Source organism: Serinus canaria, chromosome 4, assembly GCF_022539315.1.
Source record: "Serinus canaria isolate serCan28SL12 chromosome 4, serCan2020, whole genome shotgun sequence".
Lineage (NCBI taxonomy): Eukaryota > Metazoa > Chordata > Aves > Passeriformes > Fringillidae > Serinus > Serinus canaria.
Genome location: NC_066317.1, coordinates 5,716,790 through 5,739,885, shown reverse-complemented (window position 1 = coordinate 5,739,885; position 23,096 = coordinate 5,716,790).

The following is a 23,096-nucleotide window of genomic DNA, read 5'->3' as shown; positions in this document are numbered from 1 at the left end:
TTTTTTTTTTTTTCCCTGAAGATGAATCTGACCTTAGAAACTGATCAGATGATCATTAGACTATTTTACCCTGGCTTTATCTGGCATAGATTATCTGTGGAGATAAAATGAGGAGCTAGAGATTTCAGCCTGTAATCACAGCAATTTGAAGGGGAAGGGATTTTGCCCTGACATCTGTGGCAGAGCAGGATTGGAGCTCAGAGGGAATGGTGGAGGCAAAGTAGGGCTTTGTTAAGAAAAGCCATCAAGCTTTTCACAGGGCTTGTGGAGTGAGGGTTAAAACCCAGCAGGCATGGCATTAAACCCAATATCCAGCTAGCATTGCTTGTGAATGCTAACAACTGTTATCCCTCAGGAGTCACACAGGAATTTTTTTTCCTAGTTAACTTCAGTGGAATTTGGAGGAGATATTTTGTAAGGGGATTTGATCCATTTATTAGTTTAACATTTCTAAATCCACCTAAAGTCAGAAAATCCCATATTTGGATATTGCCTCCCCAGTGAGAACAGGGAGAGCACTTTGGAAGTTGTGTTGTTTTGACTTCTGTATTAATATTTGGCTGTAGACAACAACTGTGATATCCTAAAGGCAACCTGGAGGAAGTGGCAATGAGCAACTGAGACTTGAGAGCCTCAGTCTGAGGAGATGGACTGAAATTCAGAGAAATTGTAGAATCAGAGTGAAAGAGATTGAATCAGAGAAGCTGTTCATTTAATTCCTGCCCCCATTGCTTGGGGAGGAGAGCCTGCTTCAATCTTATCCTTACTCAGTGAAGTCATGTGTGTTAGAGCACATCAAAGAAAAGAAGGGAGACACTCAGATAGGGAATCATCTGCAGGCCTCCATGGCTGGGGCAGAGACAGCCACAAGCAGCTCCAATGCCAAAATAAACTGCTGCTTTTAGCACCCCAAAGGATATAGAGGGAATATGAGTGTGTTTAAGGAAGGGAGAACACACGTTGCAACACTTGTGTCATCCATTAAATCATTGCTTGCCAGCTTTCTAATTCAGTATCAAACAACCCATATGATCAGAACATGGTTAAACCAGACACTCAGGGCTAGCAGGGCTTCTAAAAGAAGGGACATAAAATTAGACTTCTCCTGGCAGTAGATAAAAAATATTTAGAAAGAAGGCTACATTCATATAAGTGACAACCTGACAGAGAGAATTTGCTGTTTGTCTCATGAAAATTATTTAAAAGTAAGGGCAGTATTTGTCTAGAAAGTTCCAATACTGGCACTGAGATAGTCCTGGTTAGTAAAATGCAGCAAATTTCTTCAGAAAGCTGTTTAAAGATCTGTTCCTGTACTACTGATACCTTGTTTATATCCCAAAGACCGAGGCATTATGGTTAAATTGACCTCTACAAAAGATATATTGAAACACTTCAGACTGCATCATTTTCAACAGGATTTATTTAGGATAAAGTGGAGTGTTGGTTCTTACAGGGAAAATATATTTCAAGGAGAAAAAAAGAGGGAGAGACACCCCTCTGATTAATACTAGTAGAACTGAAGCTGGGCCAAAGTTCTGTCATTCTGTGATAGTAGCAGGGCTAGAGAGGATTGAAATACAATCTTTTCTGAGGAGCAAAAAAAAACATTTATACAAAAGTCTGGTTTTGGTTTTCAGTCTGAGGTTTCAAGCAAGGGTGTTGCATTTTCTTTGCAGCATGACCCTGCTGGTTGCTGGACCCCCAAGGGACAATGACAATGTTGTAGGACCCAGGATATTCCTCATTTCTTGTGGAAAGGTGTACCCACCAGCCCTTATTTGACTCCTGACTGCGGTGGGGCAAGGTCACCAGCACACAGGGAGTAGGAAAGCACAAAATCCTGAAGGGAGTTGGTTAGGGCATGTCCCAGCCACTCCATGGGGACCAGCTGCACTGGGGACTCACCAGCCCAGCTCAACGCAGCCCAAACTGAGCTCTTAACACCTGTGGAGTATAAATATTTTAATTAAAATTTGAAGAAATGATATATTTCTTTATTAGTTAATTAAAGTTTAAAGGAATAGATAAGATCCCACATAGTGAGCAGCCCAGGTGAGGTCAGCTTTGCACCAGGGGTAACCAAGTCCCGCCATCTAACGCAGCTCCTTCTGCTCCATCCTGAATTATTGCTCTGTTCTGGAAAGGGAGGAGATTTTCTGGCTCTTCAGAGTGGAGAGGTCAGAAGTACAGAGAGAAGAAATAATATCTAGCTGCAGTGTAAACTTTTGGCTTGTAAACCAGAGCTGAAATAATTTAGCGCGGATGCGATGCGAGGGCTTTTCTTCTTCTCATGATTTGCCAGAGAGATTTGTAAAATCCGTGACTCTCTGTCTGCCAAAACCACGTGCATCTGTGACAGAAATCACACTGTGTTGTGTCTTTTCACATGGACCCACAAATATAACTTTCCTCATTGCTTTTTCTATAATAAAATTTTAAGTTGGTGAGTATTTTTTAAAAACCTGAGACAGCCCCATATCTGTTTTCATATTTTAAAAAAAAATTGCAGACAGATTTTTTTTTACAAATATATTTTCTTCCTTCTCACCAATTCTGTGTGACTTCACTAATTAGCTCTTAATTTTAACAGAAGTGCAAAGGAAACCTCAGTAACTTCTACACCTTTGCTGACTTTTAAGCATGGTTATTTCTGCCCTTTAATTTATAAGCTGAGGTAAATATTTTTGTTTAAGAAAGAGGAGAATCTTAGACAATTTTTAAAATTAGAGAAATCTAGGTCTGAAAAAACATATAACTCAACCAAATAGTTATGTTTGTTTTGCTGTTTCTTTAAACCAACCAAACAAAATTAATTTGAGGGGATTCCATTTTCCATATCTTCTCCTTTCAAATAGGGTTGGACAACAAAACATTACTGTCCTACTTGGCTCATGTTAAACCAAATCAGAGTTCAGGCTTTTTATCTCTTTGCTTTTATTTCCTTAAAAACATGAAAGAGTTCCACAACTTGCTTTGGAGACTGAGGTATCTTTTGCATTAATTTTTCAATCTTGAAGCATTGTAAGCATGAGCACGACTGGCATTTGTTTGTCAGACTCAGGTCCCCTTGTAGATTTGGGCAAACTTGTTTAGCCTTGAGATGGGACTGAGGAGTGCTAATTCCTTCTGCTTTCCTGATGTGCCCTGAAGAAGAGCCTAATTCATGAACAATTCCTTGGGTTTCCTAGAAGGGAAACCCCTCTAAAACAGATCACATCAGAAAACACAGCTAGAACTGCTGTTAACCCCCCAGCAAATTCCCTGAGACTTGGCTGACATCCCCACATTCCAAAAATCTTGAAGAAATTTGTTCTCTCTTCCCCTGCAGAGAAATTTGTTCTCTCTTCCCCTCCTTGTTTAGGAGACCCCTCATATGAACCAGAATAATGAAAACAATAGACAGATCTTTATTTATTGGAAAAACTGAAAAACACAGGAAAAGAGGTGCCAATATAAAAGAAAGCTTAGAAAATATGAAAAAAAAAATTGAAAGAAATGTTCATCCTGTTAACCCTCCCTTGTTCTAGAGTAGCATGATTTCCCTTTGTAGGAATTTTGCTGAGAAAGAAAAGGTTGGTACAGCACAACTGGGCTCTGTATAGGGATTGAAGGCTCAGGACACAGGATTTTTTTAGCTGAACTTACAACAGGTAATTTCTAAACAGTGATCAATAAATAATATTAATAAAAATATAGCTTGCATGTGTTGCTACCAAGGCAGTTCTAAAATTTTGGGGTTGTCACATATTCTGATTATTAAAGCAAAACTATTCAGTCCATAGATCTTTTTGTAAGAAATGACATCTCTGTACAGGGGTTGTTTTTCATCCAAGCTGCACTTTTGTATTGCCATCAATAATGGAAATATTGACTTCAGAATTTCAGGAGACCTTGAAGTGAGGGTTCCTATCTTGCCTCAAAATGCAAATCTCACTCCAGTTACTGTGGTTTGGCTTAAGGTTTTAAGAAGATCAGCTGGACGTCCAAAAGATGCAACAAAATGTGGCTGGACAAGAAAGAAATTGGATAACAACACACATGTGTAATTTATGGTGGGAGAGGAAATATTCCTGTAGTGCACATAAGACATCTGATTGCATCTTTCAAACTTATTGCACCATCCTAATTTCCAAGATTCTAGCTTGAAGAAACTGGGAGAGGTATCATCATCTTTCTTATTTATTACTTTTTTAATTGGGAATCACTTCTGTGTTCCTTTTTTAAAAAGTGATTTAGTGCTGAAACGACAGCAGAGACAAAGTGCAGTCTTGAAGAGAAAAGCACTGACAATCAGTTGTTGTTGGCATCCTTCTTCCTGCTGTACAGGAGTTTAACTAATGAATCCAGTTCTCCTGCTCTTGGAATAACAAATTCAACATGAGAAAGTTGCTGGGGGAACTTACGAGCCAGAGTTACAACATACAAGGCAAAGGACTAAGAGGAATCTAAATGAAGATGGGAATCATTAAATGATCCCTTCTTTGAGGGTTTACATTGGAAAGCCTTAACAGGCTCAGATATTTGAGCCAAACCCCTTCAGCATAAAACTCTCTGGTGGCTGTGAGGAAGCTGCTGTTTTACCCTGGAGTCCCTTGAGAGTAGAAAGTAAAGCAAAGTGGGCTTTTTTTTGGTTTTGGTTTTTTTTTTTTCAAATATTCCTGAAGTAAGTTCCATACCAGACCTGAAGAGGTAGCAAAGTTATTGTTCCCATTTGGCAGATTTGGAACCTAAACCACGAAGCAATGAGATCATTTCTGTGAGATCAGGCTGCAAGCAATAGCCCTTGCCATCTCACCGTGGAGCCCTAGCAAACAACTTCAACCCCTCAATTATTCTTCAAGGCAAGATGATATCATCCCCCGCTTTACAGCAGGGGAACCCATGCCCAAAAGACTTAGCAGCTTGTTGGAGATAGTACAAAAGCTCTTTGACAGGTTTGGAAACTGAAACCAGATCTGCCAAGCCTCAGTCTGATACCTTAAACACCTGCCCATCCTGGTCCCTGCCCCTTTGTCTGTCACTTGGGCCAGTTTTGCCCGATTTGACTTTAAAATGTTGACATGCATTCATTTTAAGGCAAGGAGCAGTAATGTGGCTGGATGGCAGCAGCAAGGTCTGTGACAGTCCAGGGGACCATTGTGCATGAAGAAGCAGGATTTTGGAAGAGGCATGTCCTGTACCATGAGATTCCACCAGAGCTGCACACCAAGGGCGTGTGCTATATACAGCTTCCCTGATCAGACAGGCCTGATTGCTGCTGCAAAAGTGAAAAGGACATTTATGTCAAAGAAAATCTCTGTGACACACCTTGTAGATCTCGTCCTGCAAGCAAACAAACCACAAAATCCAACAAACAAACAAAAAGCCAGAAAGGGGTTCTCGGGTTTGGTTTGTGTGTGTCACAGAGAAACCAACATGCTGGAGGAAACAATCCCTTTTTGCCCCTCTGCCCACCCTGTCCTCACCCCAGCATCTCAAAGGTTTCCTGGGAACTCGCCTTCATAGCCCAGTCAACAAATGTAAAAAATCATAAAGATGTCTCAATTGACAAAAATAAATTACTCACAGCCAGTCTGGGCTATCTCAATCCAAACAGCAAAGCAGTTCAGTTTATTTAGGGAAGAGGGATTAGTGGAGAAAATTGTTATCAAACCACAAGATGACAAAGTAGGGACATCCCTGCTAGGAGATTTACTTCCCTGACACAATGGCCCGCATTGTTTGTTCTGTCTTTATGCTCACAGAACAGTGTGCAAAGTTAGGATAGGGCACTTAAATTCCTTTATAATTCTGTGCCAGTCAAATCATCCTTTGTGTATTGCCAGGGAGCTCTCTGAATATTCCCTGAGCCACTGCAGCACCCAGGCTGACCGAGGAGTCGGAATTCTCTGGGCACACTACCTCCTTTCCTGGTCACATTCCTGGTAATGTAGCAGTGATGAAAAACATCTGCTGAGGTTGTTTCCCTAAGACCAGAAAAGACCCACTGAACCATGGCTGAGCTGGATGAACAAACCCTGTTTGTGCAATTGTTTTATAAACTTTCAAAAGCGGTGAAGGAATTTTTTTTTTTTTTTTTGTGTCATCTTGCTTAAAAACTGGCAAAATTAAAAGGAAACAAAACAAAAGGAAGGAGAAGTGGGTACAAGTGGATGTAATCAGAAATCCCTCTGACTTTTTGATGGGCACCTTCTCGTGCTTTCTGAGATCAGTGGATAGCTATTCTTCTGGAAAAAAAAGAACACAGTCCCTGGAGGGATGGTTTTGGAACTCACTTTATTATTTTACGGTTTCACATCTGGAATTTGGTGGCCAGCATTTCTTACCAATAAATGAAATGCAGATAATCTTATGAAATGCTGTGGAATTATCATTTTTATTTACTGAATAGTCTCAGTAAAATACTAAGAGTAACAAAATAAAATCTGGGGAAAATTATGTATTTTGAATAGAGCCTACATTGCAATCTGTGGTAAATTCCCATCAAGCCCTTAATCTAACTTGCAGATTCATTACCAGTTCTTCATGCAAAAAACACCCCCAAACTCTACAAAGATGTGCTGTCCTTTTACTGCACTTCACAAAATATGTGATGAAAAGCACAGGGTAAAAATATGTTTACAAAACTTCTCCACTTAATCCACATGAGCAACTAGTACAAGTATCCATAAAAATGAAGGTCAGAAGAGAATTGTTTCCCAGAGTAATTTGTCTGGCATGAACTGACCCAGGACAACAGATGATTATTCAGTGTGCTGCTTCATGTAAAATTCAACTATTTCCCAAAACATAGGAGGAAAAAAAAAATAAATAAAAACAATGTGAGGAAGCAATTGATATTATCACTCCCCCATTGTTCTCTACCCTGCAAACCAAAATAACTCCAAGGACAGTATGAAATCCCCTGATAAAATATCGAGAAGATACAAGCCTCCAAGAAGCATTTTGCTACAAAAAGATAAAAACTAGAAAACATCCAGACTACCACACAGTTTATTTCCCCAGAGACAATTCTGGCACTTAGGAGAATGCCTTTGGTGGCAAGCTTCATCAAAAACACACAGGCAAGAAGGAATTCTACTAAGCTCAGCTGGGCTCTGAACTTGCATCAGGATGGGATTTGCCCACAAATATTTCTTCTTTGCCTGTGCCTGGCCCTCCCTGGGAAGGAAACCTAGGCATGCAGGAGGGAGGTGTGGAGCTGGGGGTAGACCTCCAGCATCAGGCAGGACCTCAGGACATCAAGGGACAGGGACCCAGCACGGGCTCCCCGTTTGGCATCAGCCTCTCAAGAACAGTCACAGTCGACAAAAAGAGAGGATTAGACCATCTTGCTGTAGCACTTCCTTTGGCCCTCAGTTTACCCTGGGAAAAATGAACTTTTTGGTCTCTAAAGGGAAAATGAAACAGGTTCCAGGGCAGCTGGAGGAGAGCCAAACCTGAACCTTAAATAGGCAGGCGCGATGCCCTCGGTGCAGCGAAGGGCGCGGATGCGCTAGGGCCAAAACCACAGAGCCTGCATCCCGCCAGGGCAAGCAGGATTTCTGACAAGATTTATCATTTCTCCTGCTATGATCTAGTCCTGGAGGCATTTCATTTTAATACAAAGTAAGCACTTGTGATGATTAAGGGAAACGTGGAGTTGGATGGCTTTGTTGTTCGGTGGCCAGTCATAACACAAAATCTGCTGCTCAGTGCAGAAATTCCGTGTTCCAGGCGATGTGTGGTTACCGTCTGCTCCAGCATCTGGGCTGATGCAGGGAGCTCCTTGACACAGACCAACAGAGCTGCTCCCTGCCTTCATCAGCTCCCTTCTCGCTGCTGCCACCAGCTCTGCACGTTTCTCTCACAGAAGGGGTTTATGTGCTTGAAGGAAACCCAAGAGTTTATGGACAAAGTTCACATGGGCCACTCCTGTCTGTTCAGGGCACAAGCCCCTTCAGATGCTGCTGTGGGATTTCACACCTGAGCTCTCTCCAATCTGACCATAAAAAATCCTTGCTCCTGCCCTTTTGAGGCTGGAATCCATACATGAATGTATGGATACCATGTATGTATGTATGTTTGCTGCTTGTTTACCCTTCCCCCTAGGGCCGAGCTGCAGGACCTACAGCACAGACATCTGATTTAAATAAGTGTCCAGAAAGGAGGCTGGAAAACTGGCACAGCCATGCACACAACAGCGAGCTCCTCCCAGGCAGGAGCCAGGCAATGTCCGTGGGTTTCAGCCTGTGCTGCCTAATCAAAACCAGGGAACAGGGAATGCGAGCGAGCGCTGCTCTGCACGCTGGCCTCTGCACACCCTCTGCTCCTTCCTGAGCTGGTTCCAGTGGCATGCCCAAACCCACTTAACCAGTAACACTGCCCTGAGCAGTGACACGGCTGTGACTTTTTTCCAGAGCAAGGCACTTGGCCGACTTGTTTCACAACCTCATAATGACACGTAAATGGCTCCTCTGGCTGTTTCCATTTGTGATGCAGCTGGCAAGAAAAGCCCAGCACAGCACTTGAACGGAGAAGGGAAGGATGAAAGGAAACATTTCCCCTTAGCAGTGTCATTAATACCTAATTGCATTCAGGGCTATCATTTCCCTTTGTATAGATGCAAACAAAAATAAATAAATAAATAAATAAATAAATAAATAAATAAATAAATAAATAAATAAATAAATAAATAAATAAGCAATACTTGGGAGCTTTGTAGGTATACAGAGGGGGGAAAAAGAAAGATTTGAGAGGCACTTAAAAAGTAACTTTTAACACTTCTGGGAATTCAAGCTGAAAAAACAATAGGAGGGATTCCTACAGATCACACAGTTGACAAATGGATTTTTTAGACTGAATTAATGCTCTGCTTTTCTATTCACCGTGTCCGCAGCCTCCAGGAAAAATACAAAAAGGACAGAACTCCAAATTCTGCTATGATAACCCCAACATGATTCTTCTGCTTTTCTCCTGCTTTCCCTTTTATATTTTTTTAAGTGCTTTTTCATCGTTATTGCTCTGATCTTCCTGCTCTTGGTTTGGATCCCACTCCGCAGTTCTTCCTCTCATTTCCCTTGCTGGCATTCTCAATGAAAACACACTCGTCTCTCTGCTACCACTTTGAAATCAGGAGGGCTGGATTGGGTTAGCCTGAAATACAGGTGCTCCTCTAAATACAGAATGAATTCCCCCTGAGATGTTTCAGTCCTTAATTATGCTCCTACCTCCCTCTATCTTCTCCTAACAGGTATTCCTGAGTATGATGGAAAAACTCCTACACACCTGGTAGTAATGCAAAAAAGACAACCCATTCCTCGGCTGCCCTGTGGCTGGGTGAAGGTGTTAGGTGCTGCCCAAGTGTAATAAATGTGAAGCAGTTTGGATAGATCAAATGCACACCATCTGATTTTCCTCTCTGAGGCTGCTGGAGTGATTTAAGCCTTATGTAACACCTTGTTTCATTGAAACAGGAGCTAACACTTGGAGATGGTGATAGATGATAACCTTATACATGTAAATGGACACTTAAAAATAAAACCCCAAACTGTGTGTTTTTATACCATTTCTCCCATGGGAAGAGTTTTCTCTCAGTAAAAGCTTTTCTCATTGAAAAAAAATAAAAAATGTATTTGGAAAGCACTGGGTAAGTACTCATTTTTACTTTAGAAATACCTGGCCAGTGTAGGTGTTTGATGACGCCCAGGAGTTAAGAAGTGTGTGTTAATATCACTGAACTTGCAAGATCCTGCAAGTTACTTTTGTGAGTAGGAGAGGAGCTCAGATTTAGGAAGCAGACAGCCCTGTGTGGGCAGCACTTTGCTGAGATCCATGATGGCATGGGAGCACCAAGGAACACTTCCCCTTTTTCCTTCCCAAGTGTGTCCAAATAAACTGTAGGGCTTTGGTTCTCATCTGGCAGCGTTAGGGATCGATTTATCCTTTCTTCTCACTCTTGGAAGCCAAGCTAACACAGACAGGCTGAAGAGATTTCCAGGCTCACTAATGACCTCACAGGAACTGAATAGTGAAATCATATCTGCCTCTTTGCTGAAGAGAGACAGCCCAAGCTTACACAGATCTAATTATTGTATTTCTTGAAGATAAATTGCAGCCTCGAAGGCGTCTTGCAATCAGTTATCAGGCAGAGCTCCATGGGCACCAACTTTCATTTTTCTCCAGTTCAGTGATGTACTGCCAGTGTTTAACAAGGGGCTCCCACTAAAATTTCCCTATTAATCTGTTCTGTACCCTTGTGTCCCTGAGGCACACATTCTTGCAGGGAAAGAAAATAGTAATGAAGAAAATCTATTCATTTATTTTTACATTGCTGTTTAAACATTTTCTGAGAGTCACAGCCAAGGAGGAAAATAAAACCACTTGGCAAACAAACCTCTATTATATGTACTTTTGCAGGAAATGTTTATACTCCACTTCATTCCTGTTTAAGGGAAGAAAGAAAAGAAGGAAAACAGGAGGAAAAAAGAAAAAAAAGCTGGAGCACTTATAAAGTGATGTTTGACTTGTGATATCAGAGTTGGTAGCAGCAAAGATACGGAGTTACCTTTCTGTGAAAGCTCAGGAGAAGCACTCCTTGAGAAGCACTCTGAGAACTCAGGAAAAGCACCCTTTAAAAAAGTCTGAAAAGCAACAAAACTGGCACTCTCAAGTGTGGCAAGAACAGGAATGGGCTGGGTGGAGGGGAAGAAGTTTCTTCACCTGACTGTCCTGAGCAATTCCATCCATTCCAGTGGAGTGGGGCAGCAAAAACAACGAAGAAACAATAAGAGATTCTGGACCAGTCTGCATTTTTAAATGAAAATAATTCTGCTCTAGATTTTGTACAGGGGCTGGTCACTAGATAATATAGTTACAAGAGGATGAAAAGAAATAAACTGATTTAACAAGCACCTAAGGGGAGCCCCAGCTCCAGTAGTGCTAGAAAACTGCCCCAGTATTCCTTTCAGTTTGGCTGCAAAACCTTAACAAGGCTCTCAAGGAACACCAGGGATTTGCTCCAATGATGTTCACTTTTCTCCTGTTTTTTGAACCAAATCTCACTGTGTTTTCAAATTGGCTAATCTTTTACTTGTATTTGCCTTAACAAGTGACTAGAGATGTGTTTTAAGGTTTTAATAGATTGATTCCAAATGTGAAACAATTGCTACTTTATTTTTATTGTTGGTGTAGCTGGTAGAAGTGTTAATGTCCTTATACAGATCAAACAGGGAAAAAAAGAAATTTTAATTCTTCTTTTCTTACTCTGAAGTGAAAAAATACTTGTTTCACTTAAAAGTTCAGAGCTTGCATGAACTTTCTTGTTTTTGTTCACGTCTTACTTGACTTTTTCAAAGAACTGATGTGAAAAATATTGGGATGACGTGACTACTCATCCCAATAATGAGCCCAGCTTCCCCACCCCAATAATTAACAAGTAGCCACCCGTTATTAAGCAGACCAAATATTTCCATAAAAAGGTCCTGCTGAGCTGTGGCTGTTCTGAAACAGATTTCACTTGAAAATTGAAATAATGAGGTTCCCCATAACTGATAAGCAGCCCAATCAAGCCCACTGCACTGGGTTCATAAATCTCAAGCCGAATTTAATTACCAGCAGAGTTTTCCTGACAGAGCCAATAATGGGGCCTTTCCCTCTCGCCTGCTGACTGCTGGTGGTTCCCATGATTCCAGTAAATCTCTGTAGACCTGCCTGCAAGGAAAACAGTTTGGAGTTTAGACATCACTTGAAAGGGAGTTTGAGGGAGCTGCAAAAACAATGCCCCGATGATGATGATGATGGCTGTTGAATGCTGGGGACAGACAGCTGAAAATAAAACACCCAAGCAAGTAATTAGCAAGACCAAATCGCTTCCAATTAGGCATCTCAACACCAATTTAATGTGGTCTCAGAGGGACATTCCCTTTGGAAGAAGATCACCCTAAAAATGCACCCTTCTCCTCACTCAGAGGAAAATCTGAGCAAGTGGAAGGATGTAGGAAGAGCAGACTGTGATAAGGTCTTTTCCAGCTTTAACCATTCCATGATTCTGTGTTCTCCTGATCCCATCTGGGGATACTAAGAGCAAGATTTAGTAGGTGAGAGAAAAAGTCATGCTGAAATAAATGGGATTAGCCTGTATTTCTTCTTTGCAAAATCATAACTCTGACTGAGTTGGCACTTCTGTATGGCTGCTCGAACACAGCAGTGAATTGGCTTCAAAACTTTTGGACTAGAGGGATGGTAACTGAAGCACTTTGGGGATCAGAAAAAAGTCAGAAATCTAGAAATTCGAGTCAGACAACCACTCAGTGCTGAGGTCTTTGCCTCTGTCTTCCCTGCTAAGTAGGAAATAATGTTGGATGTTACTGATGCCTACCTCAAAAATCCTACCCATAACTATCACAACCAAACCATTAAGTTGTCCCCATGCTCTTCAAAGGGAAAAAAAACCCCAAAAAAGGCAAGTTCTTCTAAAAGAATTCAGACCCAACAAACCCTTTAAATACAATTTACAGTGAGATACAGCAGAGGTTTTGTTTTTTTCTGTCCTATCACCATGATTTTAGAGCTACCAGAGTCTGGACAACAAAGCTCAGTGAAAGCAGTGGAAATGCAGCTAAAGATATCTGAAGACTTTTGTAAGTTTTACAGTGTATTAGGTTGAAGACTTAAGATTAATCTGTTCCTCTTATAAAAAACAAACATGGCACATTCCATTTTAGCAGCCAGTGCATTAGATTTTCCCTGATTTATTGTTGTGCTGCCTGGATTTGAGGGAAATCACTGTGCTGTGGTGTTTCACAGATCAGGCAGGGCACAAGCCAGAATATTTGTTATGAAAGCAACCCTTTGCTAAATTTGCAAATCTTTATGGGCCCCTTGTTGGCAAAAAGCAAATTCAGCCCTACTGGAAGCATTCCTGCCCTACACAAAGGGGCTGGAACACAAAGGTGCACACTCTGAACCAGGAGTCTGGCACCACAGACCTTCAGCAGCTCTCAAAGCTGGTGCAGGTCTGACACACACCAACCTCATTTTGGGAACTCAGGTTTTACTGGGTGGGATTCCAGTGAGCTCAAATGAGCCGTGGGGAAAAAAAAAAAAAAGCAAACATTGTGGAAAGGCTTCCAGTTTCACTAGGAATGTCGATTGTTTACATCTCCCCTTTCAGATCTCCTGACTGACCTATTTGTTTAATAACCAAGCCCCCAATTTCAGCCTCTGTTTGTAGTCTCAGAACAGGAGTCTCTTTCTTCCTGAAAGTTTTAGGACTCTTGTCAATAATTTGAGTATGAAAAAGAACAGTGAGGATGCTGGAAACAACTTCTCCATGTCGTGTGTGTGCTGCTGAGTCTCCACTCTGTGAGTTTTACAAATAATTTCAGTTTCATTTTAATTTCCACAAGCCATTTCCAGGTGTTTGCTGCATATGAGGAAAAAGTTATTTTGTGTGTCCATTTCAGACTTTAGCAATGTCCCTCGAGTGCTTCCCAAGGTGTGGTATGTGCTTGTGCAACCTTCCTACATTTCATTTTCATTTTAAGAGCAATTCCAATTCCTAGACAAATCCCTCCTCTTCTCCCAAAAATAAAAATCTCCAAGATTTTTGTATGGGGTAAACATGAAATATGGAAGACAGGGTTTGTCTTTAATGGTTTTTGAGAGTTGGCTAAAGGGGAGGCATTTGTTTAATCCATCTGCTCATACATACACCTCTCATCTCCAATGAGCCAAACACAATTTTCTCTAGCAACATCCTACTAAAATTTCTCCAAAACTTTTGTTGATGACACAATCAAAAAAAAAAAAAAAAAAAACCACATTGGAGTTTACTGAGTGTCCTCTCAGCAGTGAAAAAGTCCTGTTGTCTGTGATTTCTGTGGTGGCTGTGAATCTGCAGGAATATCTCTGTCCTTCTTAAATCTGACTAAATTTGAGGACTGTACTCAAGCCTGAAGCTCTCAGACTTTTGGTGAAAGATGAACATGTAAAGGGGCAGAGCATGAACGACGACGCAGCTTTTGAAAAGAGGGTAAAAAAAGGGTTGTGTTGGGCATGTGAAGGGAACATCCACAGTAAAACTCCCCCAACTTTGCATTTAAATCCTCCCCTATGCACAGGAATGAAATCATTACCCAATCTATTTTGTGACATGTTTAAAATAAAAATGAGCTGCAAAAAGGACCCAAACCATTGGTGATTGCCATCCTAGACCACAAGGCAGAACATACAGCAGCAGGGTGGTATTCCAGCACTCCAGAATGGCACCTCTGGCTTTGCCTTGCCCAGAAACAGGCCACCAAGCTGCCCTCAGTCACAGCCTGTGACCAGGCTGGTGTTTGCACACACACACACACACACACATGCACTGCTGCCCTCTGAGCATAATGGCAAAGACAGGCTTGGCTGCTTGATGCCTGCAGATCATTTAGCTGAGCTCGTTATTTTGATGTAGAGTCCCAAGCTGTGAAAAGCTCACCACCATAAGAAAGAAATCTCACTACATCAGAAAGAAATTCATGAAGTAAAATGAATTTTGGCGCCTGAGCCAAGAAATCAAAATACTCAAACTCTGCACTAAGCAAAACTGGTTTTCTTTTCCCCTAAACAAAAGTGGTTTTAGTGTAGCTGTAGGTATTGCAAAAATAACTGGAAAGAACATGAAATAAATCTGGTATGTCATTTTGCAGTTTTTTCTAGTTTTGACTGCACAATGAAAAAAAATCCTCTGTCACTTGCCCCATTACATTTGCATGATATCAGAGCCACCTTAAATCATATCTAACACCTGAATTTCCTATAAAGTATAACACTTATATATATGCAAAGGATTTCCTCATCTCTACTTAATTCTGGCCAGCTAGCCAAGTTTTCTTCCAGGATGAAAACATTTAATCTGTCACAGAGTCATCCAGTTGAATTATAAATGTTTTCTTAAATGGCAGTTCTGTCTTTTTTCTTGCTGCTTTGCAAACCACAAACATTTGCAATATGATTCAGAAGCTTTATTTTTTAGTCAGCTTCTGCTACAGTATTTAACTTTGCCGTTTGCTTTTCAAACATTGTGCCATTTTCAGCCTGTAAAGTCTCACTGCCACCCTGGCATAATAGAGAGTAAAGAACAGACAATCTTATTATTAAGAATAAATCTGACAATTTATTCTTAATCCAGAATAAATTCTGTGCAGATTGCAGAGTGGTGGCACAAGTGGACATCAGTCTCAGAGGAGACTCACCCCAAGACATGGAGCATCACTTAACAGGAGGGAACCTGAGACTCATTTGGCAGGGAAAGCTTATACCAACATTTTCCTGACCTCTAAGCAGATGAAGGAAGACCTTGAGATGTTCACAGCACTGCTTGAGTTCACCTTATAAAGCAAACTCCTCAGGAGCTGAGTCTGGAAATCCACACCCTCCTTCACAGGAGCTTTCCCAGAGCACAGAGAAGTGGTAATAAATTAAAGATGTAACATTGTTTTAAAAGAGAGAGGGAGTTTTAGCTGACAAAGCCCAGCATTTTGACCACACAGCTTTGGCACACCACTTGAGTGGGGCAGCACAGCATTTAATTAAAAAAAAAAAAAAAAAAAAAAAGAAAAGCAAGTAGAGGGAGCCACAACCACAATTCTCCGTGCCTGGATGATGCAAATTATTTATGTATTCTTTTGTGGAACCTGACAGCCTGCAAAGAGAACACTTAACTGACTTGATTTGTTCAAACAGTGCAGTGTTAGTAGAGCATTACATAAATATGAAGCAAGTAGCTCTCCTAAACCTTGTGTATCTTGAAAGAGAGTATTAAACTGAGGACTGCCAATTCCCAGCTGAACTGCAAACCATTTCTCACTTCAGCTGATGAAGTTCAGTCCCATTCCTTACTGTATCAACCCAGCAGGAAAGAAATGTAATTTCAGACAATAGGGACAAATTCACAGTTAGAGGAAAATAAGTATGCAGCATCGTGGATGCTCTGCTCTGCCTTTCTAAGTATCCACTAAGATTTGTAGTTCCAAATGCAGTGGAACAAATAAAGAGCCCCTCTTGCTTTCTGCCTTCTGATTAGTGGAAGGTCTGGCTTCCACATGTTCCTGTATCCCAGTCAACTGGGAAAAGTTGTAGGTTATTCTGTTTGTGGTTTTTGGTTTTGGTTTTTTGGTTTTGGTTTTTTTTTTTTTGGTGGGACAAAAGCTGCACTCCAAAAAGAGTGGTTTAGAAACAGTTATCATCCCTGTCTCTCACAAAAAGGTCCAAAAGGTGAAATAAAACTTCCATGAGGTGAGGAAGACCACCATTTTTTTATTGTTCTTGGCAAATTATCTCTTCCAACCCAACTTGCTCTTTCAAGCACGGGTTCTGCTGACCCTTCCTGAGCTGTGAGCCCTCCCAGTGAGGTGTTCCCTGCACCCCTCTGGAAAGGAGGACTCCATATAACTGAGAGAAAAAGGCTGGGCATGCTCAGCCTGCCATTTCACAGGATGCTCACTGGGTATCTTGGAAGCAGCCCCACAGGGGGAAACCCTTTCCCACTGTGCAGGTGAAATCCTAATGCAAATTATTCCCATTTCCCCCCCTCCTCTGATTATACTTTTTCTGCCCTGTATCCCTTCTCCAGCCCCAAGCCCATCTTCATTACTAAAGCCACTCCTCTGATCCTCAGCAAGCTCTGTCATTACCAAATCAATCTTCCTAATCCAAAATAGTTTTCCCAAGCTCATTTTGTGTATCCACAGAATGCTTCATGAGCTCTGCAAAAAGCTGATTTAAAGAACACAGACAGAACAGAGGCATTTTTTCCTTGAGAAAATTTAGTCCATGCCACAAAACCTAAGAAATTTGTTGCCTGACCTTAAGCAGTGCCCCTTCCATTTTTCACACAGGTGTACATTAGGTGTACAATCCCCATTACTTTCTCAGTTAAGAGTATTTGATTTTGCCACAAGGAGGCCTTTGGTGTTTAGTATCATAGCCTTTGGATTTTGGAAGTCTAAAGAGCATTTAAGAAGTTCAGGGTTCTTAACTTCAGGAAGAATAATTCCAGTTTTATCTCTCCATTCTTTCTAAAGAAAATTAAGTTGCTGTTTAATTTTAAAGCCTGGGATGCTGCCAAGCACTGGTGCCCATTCATTTTGCTGAACTTCCTTTTATGCAGTGTATTCTTTCAGTGGAGACTGTGTCAACAGATTTCTGTTGTCCTTATTTTATCCTAGAGAACAGGAAATTCTATTTTTTTTCCTCTTTTGTATTATATTCTGAAGGTTTCAGCATTTTAAGCACACATTCAATATTCAATGTGCTGAACCAGTAACAAAGGAGAGATGTTAACATTTTAAATACTGCAGGTTGGGCGCAGGAAGATAAAGAGGCTATCAGAGTTTGCAGTGCCTGGTGGACTAAGAGTAATGGCTACAACTACTAAAGATAAATTGGGTTCTGTCACAAATGGCCTTGAAATCTGGGGCTGTACACAACTGGTCAAAAGTGATTTCAGGGGGTTGGTGGTTTAAATGCATTAGCAGAATATTCAAGGCTGGCTATTTTCTTTATAATATTTACTGTTCTGTACAGCTAATGCAAAACACTGCTAGAGTCACAGTGGGGGGATTTGGCAGCCAGAGAAACTTGGAGAGTCTAGCAATTACAGCTGAGGAATGTGCCATGCACACAAAACCAAAAAATGCTGTCCTGTATACACACACAGGAGCATGAACCCAATCAAGAATTACTATTCCACCACCCCCATCTGCTCTGAGCCAGTGTGTTGGTTTTCTAGAGATACCAGCACTTACTGGATAAGTTGGATAGTCTGATAATATTTCCAGCTGAACTCTATTCCCTCAATTTCCCAGGTGAATTTATTTTCCCTACACCAACCTCTGCCATTCACACAGACCTCATTTCCCATGTCAGCTGAAGACCATCCACATGCAGAATTTGCCTGAGTATCAGTACAGGTGATATTTCAGCAAAGTTTTAGGAATTTCCAAGCTAAGTCATGCCATCAAGGCTTGGGCACAAGGTACTTCTGATATTTAGCACCTTTATAAGAAGTGATTGAAAGAAGAAGGTGAGAAATGAGAAAAACCCCAGCTATTTTACCTATCATTTGGTGGGTATAAAATCTGAATGTCTCTCATAGATTTTTTTCAGGAACAAATACTTCACAAGGCGAATAACAACACAAATAAAATTCAAAAAGTCATTTTCCCCAGCAGGGAGTGGAAGAACACAATCCAGGAAAGATACTGGCTGTTGAATGATGGCAATGCCAGTGAAGGTGGAAGCCCTGGATATTGGAACCAGCCCAGAAAAGCATGTGGAACTCATAGCACATTTTGAAAATAAATAAATGCAGGTAGCAGGGCTATGAAGGCATGGCCATTTGAAGGATTATCTGCTTGCCATTAACTTCACAAGCTCAGTGAATCTCACAGATATGTTTTGGGAGTAGGCTCTGCTGCTCTGTCCCACATTTCATCCCATCAGTGATGAGAATTTATTCACTGGCAGATCCATGGTAACACCAAACAAGACATGAGCAAGTCAGGGTGGCTGAGGACAGTGGTGGGTTGGTGAGACCTGGAGAGATCATGACTCCCAAAGGTCCTGAGCTTTAACTTCTGCCCCTTTTTTTTAATTTTACATATCTATTCTGTCTCGTTGGATGCAAGTGCATCTTGGAACTGCACAGCCATCTTTTTGGGAATTTTATACGCAGAAGTGGAGAAGCCAAAAAGAGGGAAAAGAGCTTAAAAGGCATTTTAACATTTACCAGCATTAGACTTCTAAAAGAAAATGTCTGATCCAAAAAAACACATAGGTAACCCATGGAAGGCAAATAGTTCCCTGTAGAAGGGAACTTCATTGGCAAGATCATTCATCTGTGAAAATGCACTAAGAATAAACTAAGATACAAAATCTCACCCAGATTACATCAGATGAAAGCATCATTTACAGTTTGCCAGCTAGTAACTGCACGTATGATTTGAAGGCTGGTTTCTTATTTGGGAAGCCAGGGCTGCAGAGAATCCATTTCTTTATTTAATGCAGAGCCCTTCCCTTTACCTGACCTGCAAGATATGAGACTGCTCAAAGCCCTTCCACCAAAAAAAAACCCCACCAAAACAAAAAAAAAAAACACCAAAAAAAAAAAAAAAAAAAAAAAAAAAAAAAAAAAAAAAAAAAAAAAAAAAAAAAACAAACCAAAAAAACCCTTCTATGAAGTGACACAGAAAACCCAGTTTCTTTTGGATATCATATGCCATATAAGTTTCCTGAGCTTTACACTTGGAAATGCCCTTGTACAAAAATCACTCCCCCTTGAGTGACTGCATGGTCCTGCATGGAGGGGGCTGCTGTAAACCCCTGATCTCTGTCACAGACAAAGCCCACACAGATAAGGGAAAGAGTGGAAAACATGTGGAACACTTTTCCTAAATAGCCTGAAAAGTTCCTTTCCCCCTTTCTCATGCACAGCTTAGTCCCCAGAGCATAAGTGCCGATGTTTCAATGGATTCTGCATAGTAACTTTGCCACACTCAGAGTTGTAAGAAACACAGCATCAATTTTAATTCTTCACACATTCATTGATTGAAGCACCCTAAGGTCTTACAAGGAAAAAAAATTACCAAAACCAGACTTCTGCTGGTTTTTTAAATTGTGCTCAGAAAGCCATCCTGTATTTCAAATTTCAGCTGCATCTTGAGTATTTGGGCCAAATTTTGTGCCATTTAACTACAGGAGGGAAGGTCTGTTGTCTAACAGAATAAATGGGTTGTGCCTTCTCCTCAGGGAAAACGGTGGATGAGCCTGTTCTTGCTGTACATGAAGTGAGCACAAGACACTGATCTATCTGTGAACAGCTGATTTGGCCGAGGAGGACAGAGAGGATCAAGGAATGTTTTAGATCAGGCCCTTTGAAAAGGTAACAGGAGGGTTTATTCACTCGGAGAAATCTGTGCTCATTCAAGTAACTGAAAGCATTTAAGGCAGGAGCACCACACAAAAGAGGAACATTAATTAGGCCAATCATAGCACCCTAGATCTATTTTTACAAAGCCCAAACACATTTATACATGGCTGTTCCTTTGAAGCATTGGAAGGCACCATTCCTTTCTTCCTTATCAGTGTAATTGACGTCTTCATTCAAGCCCAGCCAGCTGTTGTGCGAATTTTTAATCATTTGATTTCTTTCGGGGAAAGGCTTAGTCTTTTGAACTCTAGGAATAATTATTATTGCAAAGCAGTTTTCCCTTTCCAAAGGGACTGCTTTGGGGTCACCAGTGCTTCCAGGCTCTCTGGGCAGGAGAACAATGAGGCTTTGTTGGTGCTGGAACGCCGTCCCTTCCAAAGGGGCTGGAGCTCTTTCTCTCCTCCTGCTGAAGTGGATTGTGCCAAATCAAAAGGCTTTAAATTAGCACTTCACTGCTGGCAAGTGCCTGGAAGTTAATGCTGAATCCTAGGGGGCTAAGAACTGTTTCTATACCCTGATGCCCAGGTATACCCTTCAGAGACTGAAGGTGGCTTAGGAACCTGAACAACGCACTTATGGTTAATTTCTCCCCTCGTTAAACAAAATCTTTAAAAAGAATAGCTTGCAACTTTTGGCTAATCACCAAAAAGAATTTATATTATTGCACTTTGAAAGAGAAGAGCAGCCGTATTTCTATGTGGGAAAAGGCTAATTTCCAGTGGCAGGACCAAGGATTATTATGGAAGAGGGATGGAAGCTGCAGAAAAAAAAGGGAAGCACTGCTGCCTGTAGTAATCTTGCCAGTAAATGATCTTACTGACTATCAGACATGTAAATGGACTTAACAAACCCAAAAAATTCTATAAGCCTGACAATTAGCAGAAAAAATAGGTTTTTAACTTTGCGTCTTCATTGCAGGTTCAAAAGCCTGACATGTAATCTTGAGTCATACAGAATCTCTATCCAATCTCTTAATAATAATTAATTAAAACATGGAGTTTAAAATACTCTTGACTCAGTAACTAAGGGAATTTTGTTTTATAAGTTAAAGGAATGATATCTTCATGCTTTAACTTCACAAGAACACGTGTTTTTACGTGAGATTTTATACAAAGCCTGTCAGAATCTGCTTGCAAGGGACCAGAGTTGATACCTGCCTTGCTGTGCCCTTTTCTGCTGTCCACTGGAGAACAAATACAGATTAGTGCAGCCTGGAGGCTCACTCCTCATTTGACCCTAGCTCTGATGACCAGCACTGGCTCACCAGTGACTGCAGTAGGACATTTCCAAAGAGAACTTCCAGGATGAGTGACATCCTCTGATCTGCCAATGCCCAGGTCAAAACCCAACACGTAAGGGTGGGAGTGAGGAGTGAGTGCTGCTCACATCTCTGAGGATCAGCAGAGCTTTCCATGCCATGGACAGCTGTAGGTGATTGGGAGAGGGGCTGTGGCTGAGCCTCATCCCCAATTGGCTACAGGTGTGCAGGACAGGTGAGCAGCATTGAAGGTAAGGAGTGCCCAGGGGCACTGACCAATCACCCAAGGGAGCAGAGGGCACACAGGTGCAGGGCATCAACAGGAGGGGATAAAAGGCTGGGAGATAAGGACAAGAAGGGCAGATGTCTGCAGCCTTCTGGAGTGGTGTGGTGTGACTCTGTGTGGGCTGAAGCCTTCTGGAATTGGATGTGTACTACTCTGTGTATCATGGCTGTCTATACTGTGACAGACAGCCCCAGCTAAGTCCCAGTGAGGAACACTGGAAAGGAGCCTTGTGGTTTTCTTACTGGTGCAGAAGACCTTGTGAAACACATAAATCATGTTTGCATCCCCAGCTGTGTCTTTAAAGGAGATGAACGATGCACGTGATAACACAATGGGGTGGAAGGAATGGCTGAGAGGCAGCATCAGAGCAAAGGCTGCAAGGAGCAAGGAAAGGTCACAGAAACCACACAATTCCTTGTGCTCCACAGCTGTACAGAGAAAACATAAGTAGGCTCCTAGAAGCTAATCAAATTCAGAAGTGCAGTTTGAAGAACATGGTGCTGGGCCAGAGACAGAGGCACTGCTCCCATTCATCAGCACCCAGCACAGCCCAGGGAATGTGACTTCCAGGGGAACTCTGCCAGGTCCAGGCACAGATGTCTCTATTTTCCCCTTGGTCTGTTTACCTGACAGTCACAGCTGGTGAGAGGAAACCCAGTCAGATGCTAATTCCAGTCAGGCCCTAGGGAATATGAAGCTGATGGGATTGCTGGATTGTTGGCTTCTCCACTCATTTCTGCATAGAGGGCAGAATCCCCATTCCTGGGATTCCTCTTCTGTGTTGCAGCACTTTTGTTGTTGTTTGTTTTTTCCTGAGAAGCCTGACCTGCTCTTGTCCTGGACAGCTTCTTGGAGAATGCTATAAACCCCCAGTTACACATCTCCTCTGCCTAGGAATGACAATAACTGCTGTTGAATTTTGCTACCCCGCTGCACAAAGCACACCAGCCCCGATGAACTGCAGACATAAAAACTAACTCTCACAATCTCAATTTGGACACAAGCAAAAGAACAAAATGGGGTTTCAGAGTGTGCAAGCTCTCCCTTGCCTGTGGGTTTGTGGAAGGTGGAAGCCCAGGCAAAGCTGAGCAGCAGGAGATGCTCTGGGGAGCCTCAGCTGTGGGAGCACAATGTGTTCTTGCTGGTGTGCCTGATCAAGGTTTTTGTGGCCAGACTGCTAATTCATTAGATGTTCCCAATTAAAGCTGCATATAAATTGAGAAAACAAAACTTGATTCAAATAACTATTTTCCAATGTTTTTCGCTAAGACAAGAGGGTCAGGCCTAAAATACAAAGTAAATTCAATTCAAAATCTTTTGTAATTTTAAGAGTATTCAAGACCAAAGTTAAAGGTCAGAATTAATAATTTTTTTTTCCATTTTTTCTGACAAGAATAAAGTGGAAAAAATAAGGTTTTGACCACCTTGGTCAAGTGGAAGTTGTGCCTGCACATGGCAGGAGAGTTGGAAAGAGATAATCTTTAGTGTTCCTTCCAATTTAAACCATTCCATGATAAAAAAGTTTAGACTATGAGTGAGACCTACTATAAAGAAGGACCCAAAATTTCCATGTAAAAACAGCAACATATGGAGGAATA